This window comes from Zonotrichia leucophrys, chromosome 20 (genome assembly GCF_028769735.1).
Source record: "Zonotrichia leucophrys gambelii isolate GWCS_2022_RI chromosome 20, RI_Zleu_2.0, whole genome shotgun sequence".
Lineage (NCBI taxonomy): Eukaryota > Metazoa > Chordata > Aves > Passeriformes > Passerellidae > Zonotrichia > Zonotrichia leucophrys.
Window position 1 is genome coordinate 3,841,649 of NC_088189.1, and position 14,335 is coordinate 3,855,983.

General features: G+C 40.5%; 1 long non-coding RNA gene across 2 annotated transcripts; it reads right to left on the reverse strand.

Moving 5' to 3' along the window:
* Positions 1–339: 339 nt before the first annotated feature.
* LOC135456308 (uncharacterized) lies at positions 340–11,787 on the reverse strand. Of its 2 annotated transcripts, none has more exons than XR_010442501.1 (4): positions 11,644–11,787; positions 7,593–8,360; positions 6,827–6,969; positions 340–472 (listed from the first exon to the last, which is right to left on the reverse strand). It is a non-coding gene; the product is annotated as an uncharacterized LOC135456308 (long non-coding RNA). The 2 variants fall into 2 exon arrangements; XR_010442500.1 differs by lacking the exon at positions 340–472 and adding an exon at positions 6,373–6,672.
* Between the last annotated feature and the right edge of the window lie 2,548 nt (positions 11,788–14,335).

Consider the following 14,335-nt stretch of genomic DNA (forward strand, 5'->3'; position numbering starts at 1 on the left):
TCACTAATATTCATGCTGATGAAAGAAAATCTTATCTACTTTTTCTGCCTAATTAAAATGTGAAGAATGCACAAAAAAGTGAAGAAATAATCAAGCATATTTTTCTAGTTCTTTTTTGCTGGAATAACATTTTGAGAAGAGGTCCTTCTTGTTTTTACGCTATTAATAATCCTCCATTTGCAAAATCATCAATGTCTGCACAATTATAAAACTGTAATTTCAATTACTGGAGTATGAACAAGTGGGATGAAAGCATGAGTTATGAGGGAGAAACACTGCTTTTTCTTCAACATCTCACTATTAAATCAGGAAACTAACAATCTGTGAGTGGTAAATGGACTTATTTCTAAACAGAACATTGGGTAAAATTAGATTACACAGGCAAGTAATTTCTGAAGCTAAGCAGATTTGAAGTGCTATCAGCTGGGTGGACAAGATGCACAGCTGGTGTTCTTGAGGGAGACTCTAAGCCCTGGCAAAGAAGAAAAACTCAAGTGAATACACAGCAGTCCAAGTATTTTGGCTGCTTCTGTGCTGCAATTTTCTCCATCATCTTCTGGACGCTCTGATGGGAAGATGGGATGAACTTTCTCACTCAGGTAAGCAAAAGGCTTTGGTACAAGGACTCTCCCTTGGACACTTCAATATCCCTTCTGCAAACAGCAGCAATGGTGCACAAGTTTTGCCTGAAACCATCTAAAACTCTATGGCACACCAGCCTTTGCAGCTGGCTTGCAGTGGAATTCGAGGGTTTTCTGAAAAAATGACAGAACTCTGTCTTTTGGGAGAACTAGGAGAAAATCTCCAGAAACCATTAAAACCAAACACACCACCCAGATCTCCCTTGTTTTCTTCAGAGCTGTCTGTGGACTGGAACGAGCAGAACTCTGAGAAACTGCACTTAAATAATACTGAAATGTTAAGGGAAACATGGATTTCATCACATTTGGAAAGCACAAACCATGGCATCTGTGAGACCCCTGTTCCACCTCTCTGCCAACAGAAAAAGTTTTGTCTATGGTCTGTAAGGGAAGGCAATTACAAATCTCCCGAACTGTAGAATTTTATCCCAGGATAAAATAAGAAGTGATAAAATTTCAATTGTCTTATGTAACTCAATTTCATTTTGTGAATATATCAAATATAGTCAAGCTCCAGCACATGGTTTGTTGCTACTGCTTTTCTTGCATTTGTTGCAGCAACTTCTGGAAAAGAGAGGAAAGATTTTACTTTGGGGTGTGATGAGCTATATACCCTCATAGTCAACCTCTCTTCAAGGCAAACCTTGGTTTGAAGGTATGTATTGCCATTTATTCATGATATGGTTCAAAAAATAACAGTTCTAAATAGGCTGAGTGATTTTTGTAGAAGCTTCTACTTCCAAAATATCAAGAACTTGATAAAGTTATGAGAGGGAAACTACTGTAAATTTGTTTTAAAAAGAAACATCACTATTTTTAGTCCTTCATCCTAATCCCAAAACTTTGCATTTTGAAAATTAAAACTGCAGCTTTGCAAAACTGAGCTTACAACCTCCAGCCTTCTAAATTTTGCTACTTCTCCTTGCAGCGTTAATAACCAGAGAGAAGACAGATAATTAAACCATAGAAATCACTGCATTTTCCACCTCCCATCCCTCCTTGGTTAAAAATGTAAGAAAAACATAGCAAATGAGATTTTGTCTCAAGTGTTTTTCCCCTGCTATTAAAGATGCTTCTCTGAAAGGAGCACTTGCTGTTTTTCTGCTATTAATAATCCTCAATTTGTGACATCAGCCCATCCCCACAGCAACACGCTGTGCTCAGCTACTGCCTCAGATCCTCTGGCTGCTTCCAACCAGGAGATGGACAAAAACCAGGGAAAGCTGGATGGCTTTTCTATGTAAGGTTGGAAATTTGGCTCCTGGTCGTTTTTCCTCAGTAGGTCACTTTTTCATTAACAAGAGCAATGTTCACCTATTTAATGCAGCAGATCTGCATCAAAGCCTGGTAATTTGGGCCCAATGGCCCTCAGATAGGTAGAGGTGAGTTGGACCATCCCTGCAATTAATTAGGAAATGCTCTAAACAGTCTGGTAATAGAAATGGAGGAGATTGATGCACCTGAGTGGAAATTTGGAGAGCTTCTCACTGCAAACCTACTGTGTTCTGCACAAAACAAAAAAAGAAAGGAGGAACGAAGAACAACAACCCCCAATGTGATATTTAGACTATTTTAGTGCTGCCACTGTTTAAATCTCTGAAATACTGCGTTCAGGAGTTCTCATTAACATGGATTTTAATGGGAGATATTTGTCTGAGCAGCTAAGTCATTTATGCTTACATAAGGCTGCCATTTACAACAAGAAGTATAATAGCATCTTTGAGCTTTTTAATTAAAAATTAATTAGGAGATTTAAGAACAAAATCATTGGGGGTTACTGTACAATAACATGTTTACAAAATTAGGTCTGGGCTTTTTGTTTTTGTTAAGTGTTTCAATCAATTCTGTGTCTATTAAATATAATTACGTATGATGCTTCCTCAAAATTATAATGTAGCATTTAAAGAGCAGCTGGGAAAAGTCTGTAATTTTAACTTCAGAACTAGGGTAACCATTAAAATGCAAATAGGTGCAAACAGCAGTTTGTTGATGAAGAGACCCCTCAGCATAAACATTTTATCCATTAATCTTGAGATTACAAAGATTCCTTCTGTTTTATTACAACTTATTACTTTTGCCAGTCAGGTTTCCTAGAAGATGTCAGGTTCCCTCAAGGATAATTCACTGTTAGGAATAAAAGAATCCTGCTCATTCTTACTGAGCAGGATTACACAGATACAAACATTCACTTCTGTACATATACCTGTGCTAAAAATATATTATGTAGAAATGTCTCCAGTGAATTAAGAGGGAAAAAGAAGGGAGAAAAAGCTTTTGTTCCCTTTCCTAATAGAGTTATCAGTTTGAAAAGGAAGCTGTGTTCCACTTCTACCCCAGCTTAAGGAAGTAGCTTAAATGGATCAGACTTCAATCTTCTCCCCTGATTTAGAAAGGCATTCAACCATTTGCTTAATTTTACTTTGAACAAGGGAAAGAAAGAATGAGCTCAGCTTTCACAGATGTATTTCTGGCCTAGGGATTTATTTATGTTAAATTTATTTATTCCTAAGCTTTAAATGGAGTTATTCTAATTTGCTACTGCTTCCCTAAGAAGATAATTTGATCCACTATTCCTCAATGAAACTGTATGGGTGAGTAAGTAAGGTATATCTGATTGAAATACCCTATTTTGCAAATTTAAATAAATTCAGTTTAACAGCAGTTTATCCAACAGAACTTAATCAATGCAGCATTCTGAGTAAGATTGCAGTTATGGCTCTCACACTGTGGTGGTAGAGAGGGTTTTCCTAAAAGGTGAGGTGCACACAGGTAAACCCCAAACCTGGCCGTGCAGACCCTTTATTCATGGCTCAGCTGAATGTAGAGGCAGAAAGTGCCCATAAATCAAACGTGCCACTTGTAGAAGGACAGCAGCTTGTAGCAGATAGGGCCTGGCGTTCGGAAGATCTCGTGATGTTACGGGAAGACAGGGCCCCTGCCCCCTTAGATAAGAAAATTAACATAGGAATGTAGTCCCCTGAACCAGTTTTCGGTAACTTTCCAATTGCCCAAGTAACTTTCCATTGCCTACTAACCATAGATGGTAAAGACAGACCCCCACCTGACGTAGAAGCCCCTTAGACTATAAAACCCCACGGGAAGAGAGAATAAAGGCCTTTGATCCTCCACCACATTGGTGTCCGCGTGTTTCTTAGGCCCGAGCGACCCTAGGGAAGAGGGTCGCCGTGCTGCTTCCTGAAACCAGGCCGCCTGCCTTGTATCAGAAGGCAACAGCAGCTCGAGCAGCAGTGGCTGTGACAGCAGCGTGGGCGAGCAGAGCCTCACCCAGAGCAGCTCCACAGCTTCCCCTCCCAGCAGGATCGGGGAGCCTGGCATCTTGGGGTTCCACTCGTCACTGTTCCTGTGCCAGACAGCTTCCCTGCCGTGCACACAGCCCTTGCCATGCACAGAGGATCACACTCTGGGGTTTGATTGTTTTCCAAGCACACTTTGTGTTTGTGTTTATTGTACCGTGCTCTCCTGCCCCCTTACACCCATTTCTGGGGTTGAAACCCCATCAAAGGATTCTTCCCCATTGTTACCAAAACCTCCAAATCTCTGCTCTTACAGGGGATTGAAGAAAGAGTCCTAAAAACTGTCTATAAAGAGATGATGGTATTACTTTGTATTGCTGCAATCCATACCACACAGTGGCTTCCCCCATGGAAAAGAACAGGTCACTCACTTCATTCTCACTGCCCCAGGCATGTACCAATCAACCAGCTCCTCAAACTGTCCTTTCCTCCTTTTATTTCATGGAAAAGTTTTCTCTAATTATGTAGTTTCTTTTATTTTTAATTGTCTTTTATTCCTTATTTTCTTTTATTCTTTTATTTTATGGAAATGTTTTCTCTAATTATTTCGTTTCTCTTTCTGTGAATATTATGTAGGGTTCAACAAATCCTGCCCACTGCCATCTTGTACCAGGCTTCCCATTCTCTGAGAGGTCATTTCTTTGCAGGAATTCTTAGACTTGGGATGTGAAAAAACTAAGTGAGGGATGGGCAGTGAACAAAGGAATTAATTACTCAGCTAACCACAAAAGGCTCCACATCATTGTGGCTCAGCCAAAGAATTCATTAACAGACAGATGTTTGTATTTGAGGTTTCTGAGGGATGATGAGCTATTATTACACTTGTAATCACAATGGTTGGCTGAATGCAACCAGCCTTAACATTTCCCCAGTTCTGGGTTTAGAACAATGTTCCCCAAGAAAATGAGGAAAGAAAAGAGATTTTGATGTCAAAATCCTAATTTAGACTAACACAAGACAAACTTGTTCAGGGAGAGAATGAATTTTCCTGAAATTCAAAACTATGATTTCAAAGTGAAGATCAAGAGGCTGCCTGATTACAGGGGATGAGCACCCAGAGTGCCAGAGGGCTTTAATCAATCAGGAGAAATTATCTCAAACTGAAGCTGGCTGCTGATACAAAGGAGAGAAGACACAGAACCCTGGAGATCAGGGGAGAAGGCAAGAAATACAAGGAGAAGGATCAGAGGGACTACTGGCCAGTCACCCTCAGCTCCCCAAGGACTAGAGCACAACTGAAACACGTGGAATTTCATTTAAACATAGGAAAACCCTTTTTTCCCTAGAGAGGTTGTGGACTCTCCATCCTGGATATCAAATCTCTGGTTCTGAGTGACCTTAACTGACCCTGCTTTGAGCAGGATGGTTGCATGAGCTACTTTCTAGAAAGAAATCAGGTTTGTGACATATATTGTAACTGTCTGTTAGACTTTATTTATGAGCTCTTCACATACTTTTGAAGAGATTGCTTTTCCCTCTGACTTCAGTGTATAAGATGGGTCCATATAATCAGCATTTTCACTGAAGTAACAATTAGTGAGTGATATATTGTTGTCCATGTATGAGCCTTCTGTCTGTCTCAACAGCTTTATTGAACTTTAAATGAGGCAGAAATGAAAGGACTATTAAATAAAACTAATTAGAAGAATATGAAGATTAATCTAATTTTTAAAAGTTTCTTTGAAAATATTACATTTTACCATTTTTACCAATTTTGCTCTCAACACAGAAGAGACCTGTCAACATGGTCAGAATGTCTGTAAAAAAAAAAAAAACCAGATGAAAACCTGGTGTTGTCCACATGTGGAAATTATATTTTTTGTCCTAATTAACAGTAATTTTCATGTGGCTGTCACCTTCTAATCTCACCTTTGAGATTGGAACTCATGGTTGTGCCTTTAAAAGAGCTGCAGGACATTAGTGTGAAAGGTTTACAAAACCTTCATCAAGATGCAGAACAGGGAAGGTGAGAAGGGCAGAGAGGAGGCAGAAGTGATGTGCAGGCCCTGAGCTGTGTGAAGCACTGATTTTGTTATTCACAGTTTAAGCAGGGGATGGAGCTTGCTGTTAAACATTCAATTTTCAGAGCGTATCTTGAAATCAAGACTGGGCTTCTCAAAGATACGGAGTGACTTTACCACAGAACCAAATTAATTTGTCACATTTAAATAGCTACCATAATTAATAGTTTAACTACCATAATTAATAGTTTAACTGTAATTTGTTTGACCACAGAACAACAAGATAAAAAGCAAAGTTTAATAGTTTTGCTATCAAAAGTTACTGAGCCATACAACCTGTCATGGGAATGTGGCTTTCTAGAGCAAAAACTCAGTGCTGAGCTGTCAGTACTTCATCCCCTTTGCTCACACATTTAACACCAAACCAAAACTTCTGTGAATGCCATCATTAAAAATTTTAGCAAGTTTACAGATGTGCAAGTACCAAAAATGCATTTTACTTGAGCAATATTTGATGTACATTTCTGTTCACACAGTTCTGCTATGCACAAAAACGTTGTGAGGCTGGAAAGGATAAAAGATTGCACTTTCACATGAGTCCATCAGAAACTGTCCAACCAAGTTTTAACACCCTAATAAGCAACAAGGTCTCAGCCATAACAGCAGTGCAGTTACCAAGCATAACACAAATGTGCTGCCCAGGTCTTTCTTCTACCACTTTGACACTCATCTCCTGCTCCTCACCCCATCACTGCGCTTGAAACATAAGATAAAACATCTCAGGATGTTGTGTGAACCTCTGCCTTCTGATACTGTGAAGAGCCTGGATTAAAGGAAGCCCCTTCACACCCCTCCCTGCAGGCAGTGAGTTCAAGCTTTCCTTGGAGCAGGCAATTCCAGACAGACTTACCTGGTGCTGGATGTTCTTCCATTGCAGCAAACCCACGGAGGACAAAGTTGGTCACCCAAAATTCAGAGCTCCTGCTTGTTGAGCTGGGAGGAATTGCTGTGTGGAGCTGAATTCATATTCATCTATATTCAATCTCACAGCTCCTGCAGAGAAAACCAGAAAGGTTGAAAACCAGTTATAAGATGATGAGTTATATAAAACCAGCTAATTACGTGATTATGACCCATTGAGACACTTACAAGTAAGTTCAAGGGACTGGAATGTCTTGTAATCATGGTATTTTGTGGTATGAAACTTGCAACTAAAGACTGTGACAAAACCATATTCAAAACCAGTAGATTATTCAAAATTATAGCAGGTAACTATGCAAAGGACCACACAAGTCAGGGATGATCACTTGTCTTTCAATACTTTGCTGCTGCAAGAAACAAATATTATATCAGTGTTTTGTCAATACTCTTAATGTGTGCTCACAACCATTGTGAAGGAACAATTATGACAAGATTTAACCTATGAATTCACAATAAGATTGCACTTTCACACCTGATGCAGACTTAGTGTCTGGAAGACTCAACTTTTAGGAGCTGTCTGACTACTGATTTTTTTTTTTTTGCTTACCCTATAATGAAAAAAAAAAGATACATACAGCATTAAAATGCATAATGTATGGGAGCACATAAAAAACCACATTTTCCTAGCAAGTCACTGGAATTTAATGTAGTGATGGAGGACTAAGTCAAGGAACATTTTTAAAGCCATATTTCACCTTTTTAGGATGTATGCATCCATTTCTTTCTGGAAGAAACAGAGCAAAGCTGTGTTTGCACATCCTATATAGAGCCGGAGAAAATTCACACAACTGCTTATGTTGTGACTGGATCACTTTAGTGCTGAACTTCTGTTATGGATGCAAAGTTTCCATGGTTTTCAGTGAGGAGAAGTTATGTGGTAATATATTTTCAGGCAGAAGCATTTGCTTGTATTATTCACCAGAAATTACAGATAACTTAAAGAGTCTGGCTGCACCTCCTTCTACCTCTCCACCAGGCAGCTGCAGGCAGCAATAACATTTCATTCTTCTTATTTTTCCACCTATTTTTGTTTAGATTAATATGTGTGAGATAAAAACGGGTGTAGGATGCAATAATTTATGAGTCTCATCAGGGAATCTTGGAATGAAGTCCTACAGAGAGCTGAAAATGGAAACTCAGCCCTTGATTCTCTGTAGAAACACTTCTGAAAACCAAAAGCACTGAAGACAAAAATAGGAGCTTCACTGAAGAGCAGTAAACACAGACAAAAGCTTTCAATGACTATTCAGAGATTCAGTCCACAGTCAGTGCTCTGTGTGTGCAGAGCATTTACTCCAGAAATGGCTGTAAGAGTGCCAGGAGATGGGAGCATTCAGGAAAATGTGGCTTTACTTGGAAGATTTTGATGTTTTCTTCCCAAAAGTATCATGTGAGGTGTGGTGGTTTCCAAGTTCACCTGTTACAGTCTCTAAGACTTCACTATTTGATCCACTGCCTTTTCTCTGCAGAGAAATAATGTTAACAGGCAAATAATTATATTTTCAGCATGCCAAAAGTGATGTGCTCTGCTGTCTGCTTTAGCAAGGTCAGATATTAAATCAACAGAATCAAATTAAGATGTGATTTTGGAGTGGCTTAGACACCAAATCAAATTCACTTAGATGAGTCTTGGATTTTTTAATAAACCTATCAAAAAAAGTGGAGGAATTAATAGAAGGAAATAACTCAGATGAAGAACAGATCTCATACTAGTGAAGTTTCTAAGGGTTTTTAAAATTCCTTTTGCCATTTGAACCCTGCATATATTTCTTCCTATGGCTCAGGCTGAAGATCATTCTCAGAGCTCCTGTAAACAATGCTCATGCCTTCAGAGAAGTCATCAAGAACTCAAATTTGCAACAACCTTTTTGACAGGGGTTAATATTAATGTTTTTCTGGGCTGAAGAAAGCATTAATAGAATCTCCTATTTGTCCACAGTGGACAACATTCTGGGGTTTGAGGGTTGTATTTTTAGTTTGTTTTCCTTTGCTTTTTCTTTTAATAAATTTCTAGAATGCGATGATTTTACTCATTTTTTACTCTGGATATCATCAATCAGAATAACTAAGAAACCTGAGGGAAAAAATATCATTTATGTCAACCACCATTAGGCTGCTTTATTGAAAGTAATTACAATAAAAGTAAACAAAGAAAATAATAATTTGCTTGCCAAAACAGCTTCTGGCAGTGGCCTACTTGAGAATTAAGAGATTAACTGTGAGTAAAAATAAAAAAAACTCACCTGTGTATATTGGTCTAGTAATTTTGAATTAGGGTTTTTATATGACATTTGCAGAGGAAAAATGTTTATTTTAGCTTAAAACTCACTGTCACTGGGATGGAGCTTTTTCTCAAGGAGATTTATGCATGAAATTCAAACATAGTTAAAATTTTGCTTTTATGGTTTATGTAAGCCATGTGCAGAAACCTACATTTTCAGGTGTTAACTTATTCATAGGTATTTTTAGCTTTTCATTGGATGCAAGGCAACATTTTCAGAGCTACAAGTGAAGTTTGTTTTAAAATCCACCCAAGAAGTATCAGTATGTACTTTTTTGGGGTTGATGAAAAAGTGACATGCCAGCATCTTTGTGTAAAAGCATTTTAGTTTGAAATACTGCAGAGAATTTCCAACAGCCAGGAAGATTTTACTTCTTTATATGTGACAGAGAATCTACCCTTGAAGATGCAATGAGAGGGGAAAGGAAAAGCAACTTCCCACACAGGAAATGAGATTAAAACCTTGCAAGATCCTACCCAAAAAATGCCACAGACGCAAGGCAGATGGCAAAGGTGAGGCACCTTCCCTTTCCTCAGCAGAAGCATCCTGAAAATGTGGAATTCACATTTTTGACACTGATAGATCCTGCACACATGGCTAAGTGTCTAAAGGAAGAAATGGAGAATCTCATCAGGCAGCAGGGTTTTCTTTTGGGGTCTTCCTTTCCCAAGCCCAAGTGTGGAGAGCATCCCTGCTCACAAGAGGTCAGAACAGGAGGTTTCTCAAGGAGGGAGCCCAGCCTGCCAGTCAGGGAGCAAACTTCTCTGTGCCTGCTTCCCCCTTGATTAGAGAGGAGAAAAATGACAAGAAAATGGGACGTGAAGTAACTGCAAAACACGAGCAGACATTGTCCTTTCCCACAGACGAGGGGAGGCACACACAGCGTTTCCAAGAGACACTTGTACAGTGTATTTTTGAAAAATAACAGCCAGAGACAGAGAATTTGTAACCTCCCTTCTGAGGCCACTGCTTATCTGTTCTCACCACTGAGAAAGTTTTTCCTAATGTCTGTTCTCTGCTACAATTTAAACCCATTATTTCTTGCCATTTCCAACATGCCTGTGGAAAACAATTTACTTATCTCCTGTTTGCATCATGTTAAGGTTAAAACTTCACTCTCAAGACTAAGCCTTTCAGTTTTTCCTGTACACTTCTGGTTTTTCTTGCTCCTCTCTGGCCTGTCTCCCTTCTGAAGTGATGTGGCCAAGTTAAACACATTGCCCCAGGTGAGGCTTTATTAAAGTAAAAGCTGCTGAAGTGCTGCACCAATGTATGAAATCAGTTGGGCTTTCCATCAAAACACATATGGGAGTATATAAACATGTTTTTTCCTCTGTGTAAGCAGAGGCTTGAGGATGCAGCAGACCAGGGCAAAACCTGCATTTCTCCACAGCAGAACAGGATGTCTCTACATCAGAAGAACAGAATGGGGTGGAACACTTTCTGTCCCTATAATTTTTGTTAAAAAAAGCAGCAAACCAGCAACTCCATAGCCACAAAGATCCTTCATTCACCTCCTGCTAAAGGTTTACCTGCAGCAACTGAGCAATTAGGAACAGGTGACACAGTCTTCATCTAGACAAAAATAAATTTATACTAAAATGAAGCATTTATTTAGGACAAATTTATGTGAATTTAGGTACAAGTTTAGCCATTGTGCTTTACAGAAAGAGAAAAGCAAACAATGCCCCATTATTTAACTTTCAGTAATAAAAAGTCAGCTAGCCTTTACTTTTCCTATAGCTACAATTAAGTTGATAACAGTCAGGGTGAAAGATATCTATCCCTCTATTGCTACAAATTAAACAAAAATCACTTATAGAAAATTGTGAATAGAGCCCTGGAGAGCCAAAGAGCAGCTTAGCACATTTCAGAAAGTAATTTTCTGCAAGAATATTGCACGGGATAATAAAACTGCAGATAAGAACCTCATTTTAGTGCATATCTTTTGCCTCTGCCGTGTTGTTACCTCAGGATTATGGTAGTGTTTTGGGAAGATAGGAGACAAAAAAGAAACCCCAAAGAAGATATGTGTCCTCATTACTCAGCCATTGTGATGAGAGGTGACATAAAAATGCCTCTCCACCATGAATGAGATACCCAGTGGAACCCTTGTGCCAGGTGTGTCAGGTTCAGTTACCCACAGGCTCCAGCTGGGAAAATTAAACAATTTTGGCATAAGCCCCCACCCAGTGAACCTGAGAGAACGAAATTACCTCCCCCAGGTACCCTTGACAAGGAATAGTTCTGAAAGCTCCAGCTTTACAGATTTAAAACAAATCATGCTGGATTGAGAACAAATGAAATTTCACATAAACTACAGATAAAAATTAGCAATTTCCTCTAGGGAAGGCCAGCATTCCTTTGAGGATGCTGCCTGCAGTTTTAACCCCCACCCTTCCCACACACTGGAGTGCACAGGGAAGTGATATTTATAATTTTGTCCTGCAGAGCTGGGGGTTACCTGCACTGCTGGAGCAGCTCTGCAAGTGTCACCTGCAGTGAATCCACAGGGTCCCTGTGAGGAGCAGCTTTAACCCCTCCTGCCCCAGCTGGAGAGGGCTGGGCTTGATTCCCTCCTATCGAGGCTCCAGCAAAAGCTGCAGCTGTGCCAGGTGTTGGGCATTATTCATGGTCTGTCCACTCAGGAGGCTCCAAGGGCAGGGACACACATGAGGACACAGAGCACGAGTGGGAGAGAAGGTACCACGTGTATCAAAGCCACAGCACAGGAAAGGGAGGAGGAAGAGCAGCTTCCCCTCTTCTTCCTCCACCTGCCCTCTGGATTTTACTGCTGCTGCTGGACCATGCACAATGTGGGGGATGCAGAACCACCCTGAGCTGTGTTGGAGCTCTCCTTGCTCCACCTCATCCTTCCAATTTCTCTTTGCATCTCAATGAATCAATGCAGCTCATTCCCAGGACAGGACTGGCAAATAAATCCTTTCAACACAGAGATTGCTGGCAGTGCCAGGCCAGTATTAACTTCTTTACTGGGCATTTCCATAATGGCACTGGGCAAATTGGCAGCAGCAAAGCAGCAGAACAATTCTCTGAAAAGCTGACAGGAATTCATCTCACAAAACTCACTGCCTTTCTTCCTGGTGACTTGAGTCATGGTTCAATTGTTACAGTGAGTGAACCATTTAAGCTGTAGTGAAATACAGGGTGTAGATAAAGTATATGTGTCCCAAAGGATACAGAGAAAAGGAAATGTTTGCTTCCAGCTCCTGCCCACAGTGCCTCAGCTGTAAGAAATTTTCTTATTTTCTTCCTGTTGGGCTTTCTCACTGGTGTGTGTAAAGTTCCTACACAGAGAGGCAGGAGAGTCATGCTGTGCCAAATCATGCACAATATTTAGGAGGTGAATAGTAAGAAAACTTGTCCTGGACAAGAATTCAGGATTTCATTTTTAGGCAATGAAAAGAATTCACATTAAATGAGCAGCAAGATTATGCAATGAACAAAGGGTTATATTACAGATATAAGAATACTTTTTAGAAAAAGCCTGAAAATAATATCCCCTATATTAGTAGACATCCGCTATAATTTTTTTATTAAACACATGCTGAATTTAACTGACTTGATCCCCTGTTTGCTTTGAGAGCTGCTCCACTGATAAGAAAAACAGTCACTTTTTGCATGTCTTCTGTCTTTTATCATGGGAGTAACTTATTATGTCAGGTTACATTCCAACACATCTATTGTGTGATTCTGTACAACAGATTGCAGCTTAATAAGCTACGTCAGGAAATTCAAGATATACGTGAGGTCTTTTGTGATTTGGCAATGTCTTATCTGTCAAGCTGCTGGATATCTGAGCTGAAATGAAAATGACAGGGAAAAGAGGAGGGTAGGACAAAGATATGGGCTCCATAATGCTGGTTTAGTAAATACCAACCTGCAGATTGCTCAGGCAAAGGCAGTGGGAGTGCAGGTTAAGTCTGCCAAAGCACAGAAGAAAACCTGTGCTGCTCCTGTTGCTGTCAGGAGCTGACAGACAGCATCAGGGGCTGTGTCTGGAATCAAGGTACAGACACAGAGAGCAGAAAGGAAAAGGAAAAAGAAAAGGAAAAGGAAAAGCCCTGACCTGCTGTTTGGTTCTCTTTTCTCCCACCCTGGAGACATCTCCCATTCCGTCACACACAGTGAATGCTGCTCCTTGCATTCAGGAGTATTAGGGGAGGGATGTGTTAAAAATAGGTTAGAAACTGTTGTAAAATAGTTGATAGGTCGTTAGGCATGTACTGTTAGTTTGGTTATTACATTGTAAAAGGGGGTAAAAGGGTAGTTGTAAGAAATACGGTACTCAGTGTACCATATTACACCTAAGCAAAGTGCACCATCCCTCAAGCGAAACGAGCCAGCCGGGACAGAGCTGTAATCGATTGCCTTAAACCTTCATGCAAATGAAGGATCCAAAAAGAAACCAATCTAAAGGGACAAAAACCAGGATAAAAAGGGGCATTTGTGCCATTCCCCTGAAACATTGGGGCCATCACTGCTGAGCAGCCCCAGCCCCGGTACTGCAGCATCCTCGATGGGATCGCTCCTGCTCGGCCCGTGGGCCTCATGCTTTAGGCCTTTATTTTTCTTACAATAAAAGCTGAAATCACTTTAGTACCGAGAGCCTGCTCTCGTTTTCATCAGGATGTCCCCATGTGCCCATGCAGCAGGAGGCTCACAGCCTGCCTAGAAATCTCCCCAGAATGGGTTTTGCGTTGTGTGACAGAGATGGAGCTTCTGAGGAAGCGAAACCCCTGCAGTGTCTCCCTGCCGGAGCCACAGGGAGCTTTTCTAACCACCCCACATGGGCAGATCCATCCTCCCAGCCATTTAACATCATTTACAGCTCCAAAGGAGAGCAGTAGCAGAGTGTGCCAGCCTTAGCAGGAGAAATGGCTGAGAGAGAAATTCCCTGTTCCCTGCCTCATCCGCAGGCCCTGTCCCTGCTGCCATGGGGAGAAGGGCTGGCAGTGGTACCTGAGAGCATCTATGGGTCAGCATCCCCCTCAAGTACAACTTCAATTTTATCCCCTGGCTCAGGACAGAAGAGATGCAAGGAAGGACTGTGGTGAACAAACTGAGAGATGCATCAGGAGGACTACAAAAACCACCTTAAACTGTGCTATAAGCTTCTGAGAAGGAAAATATTG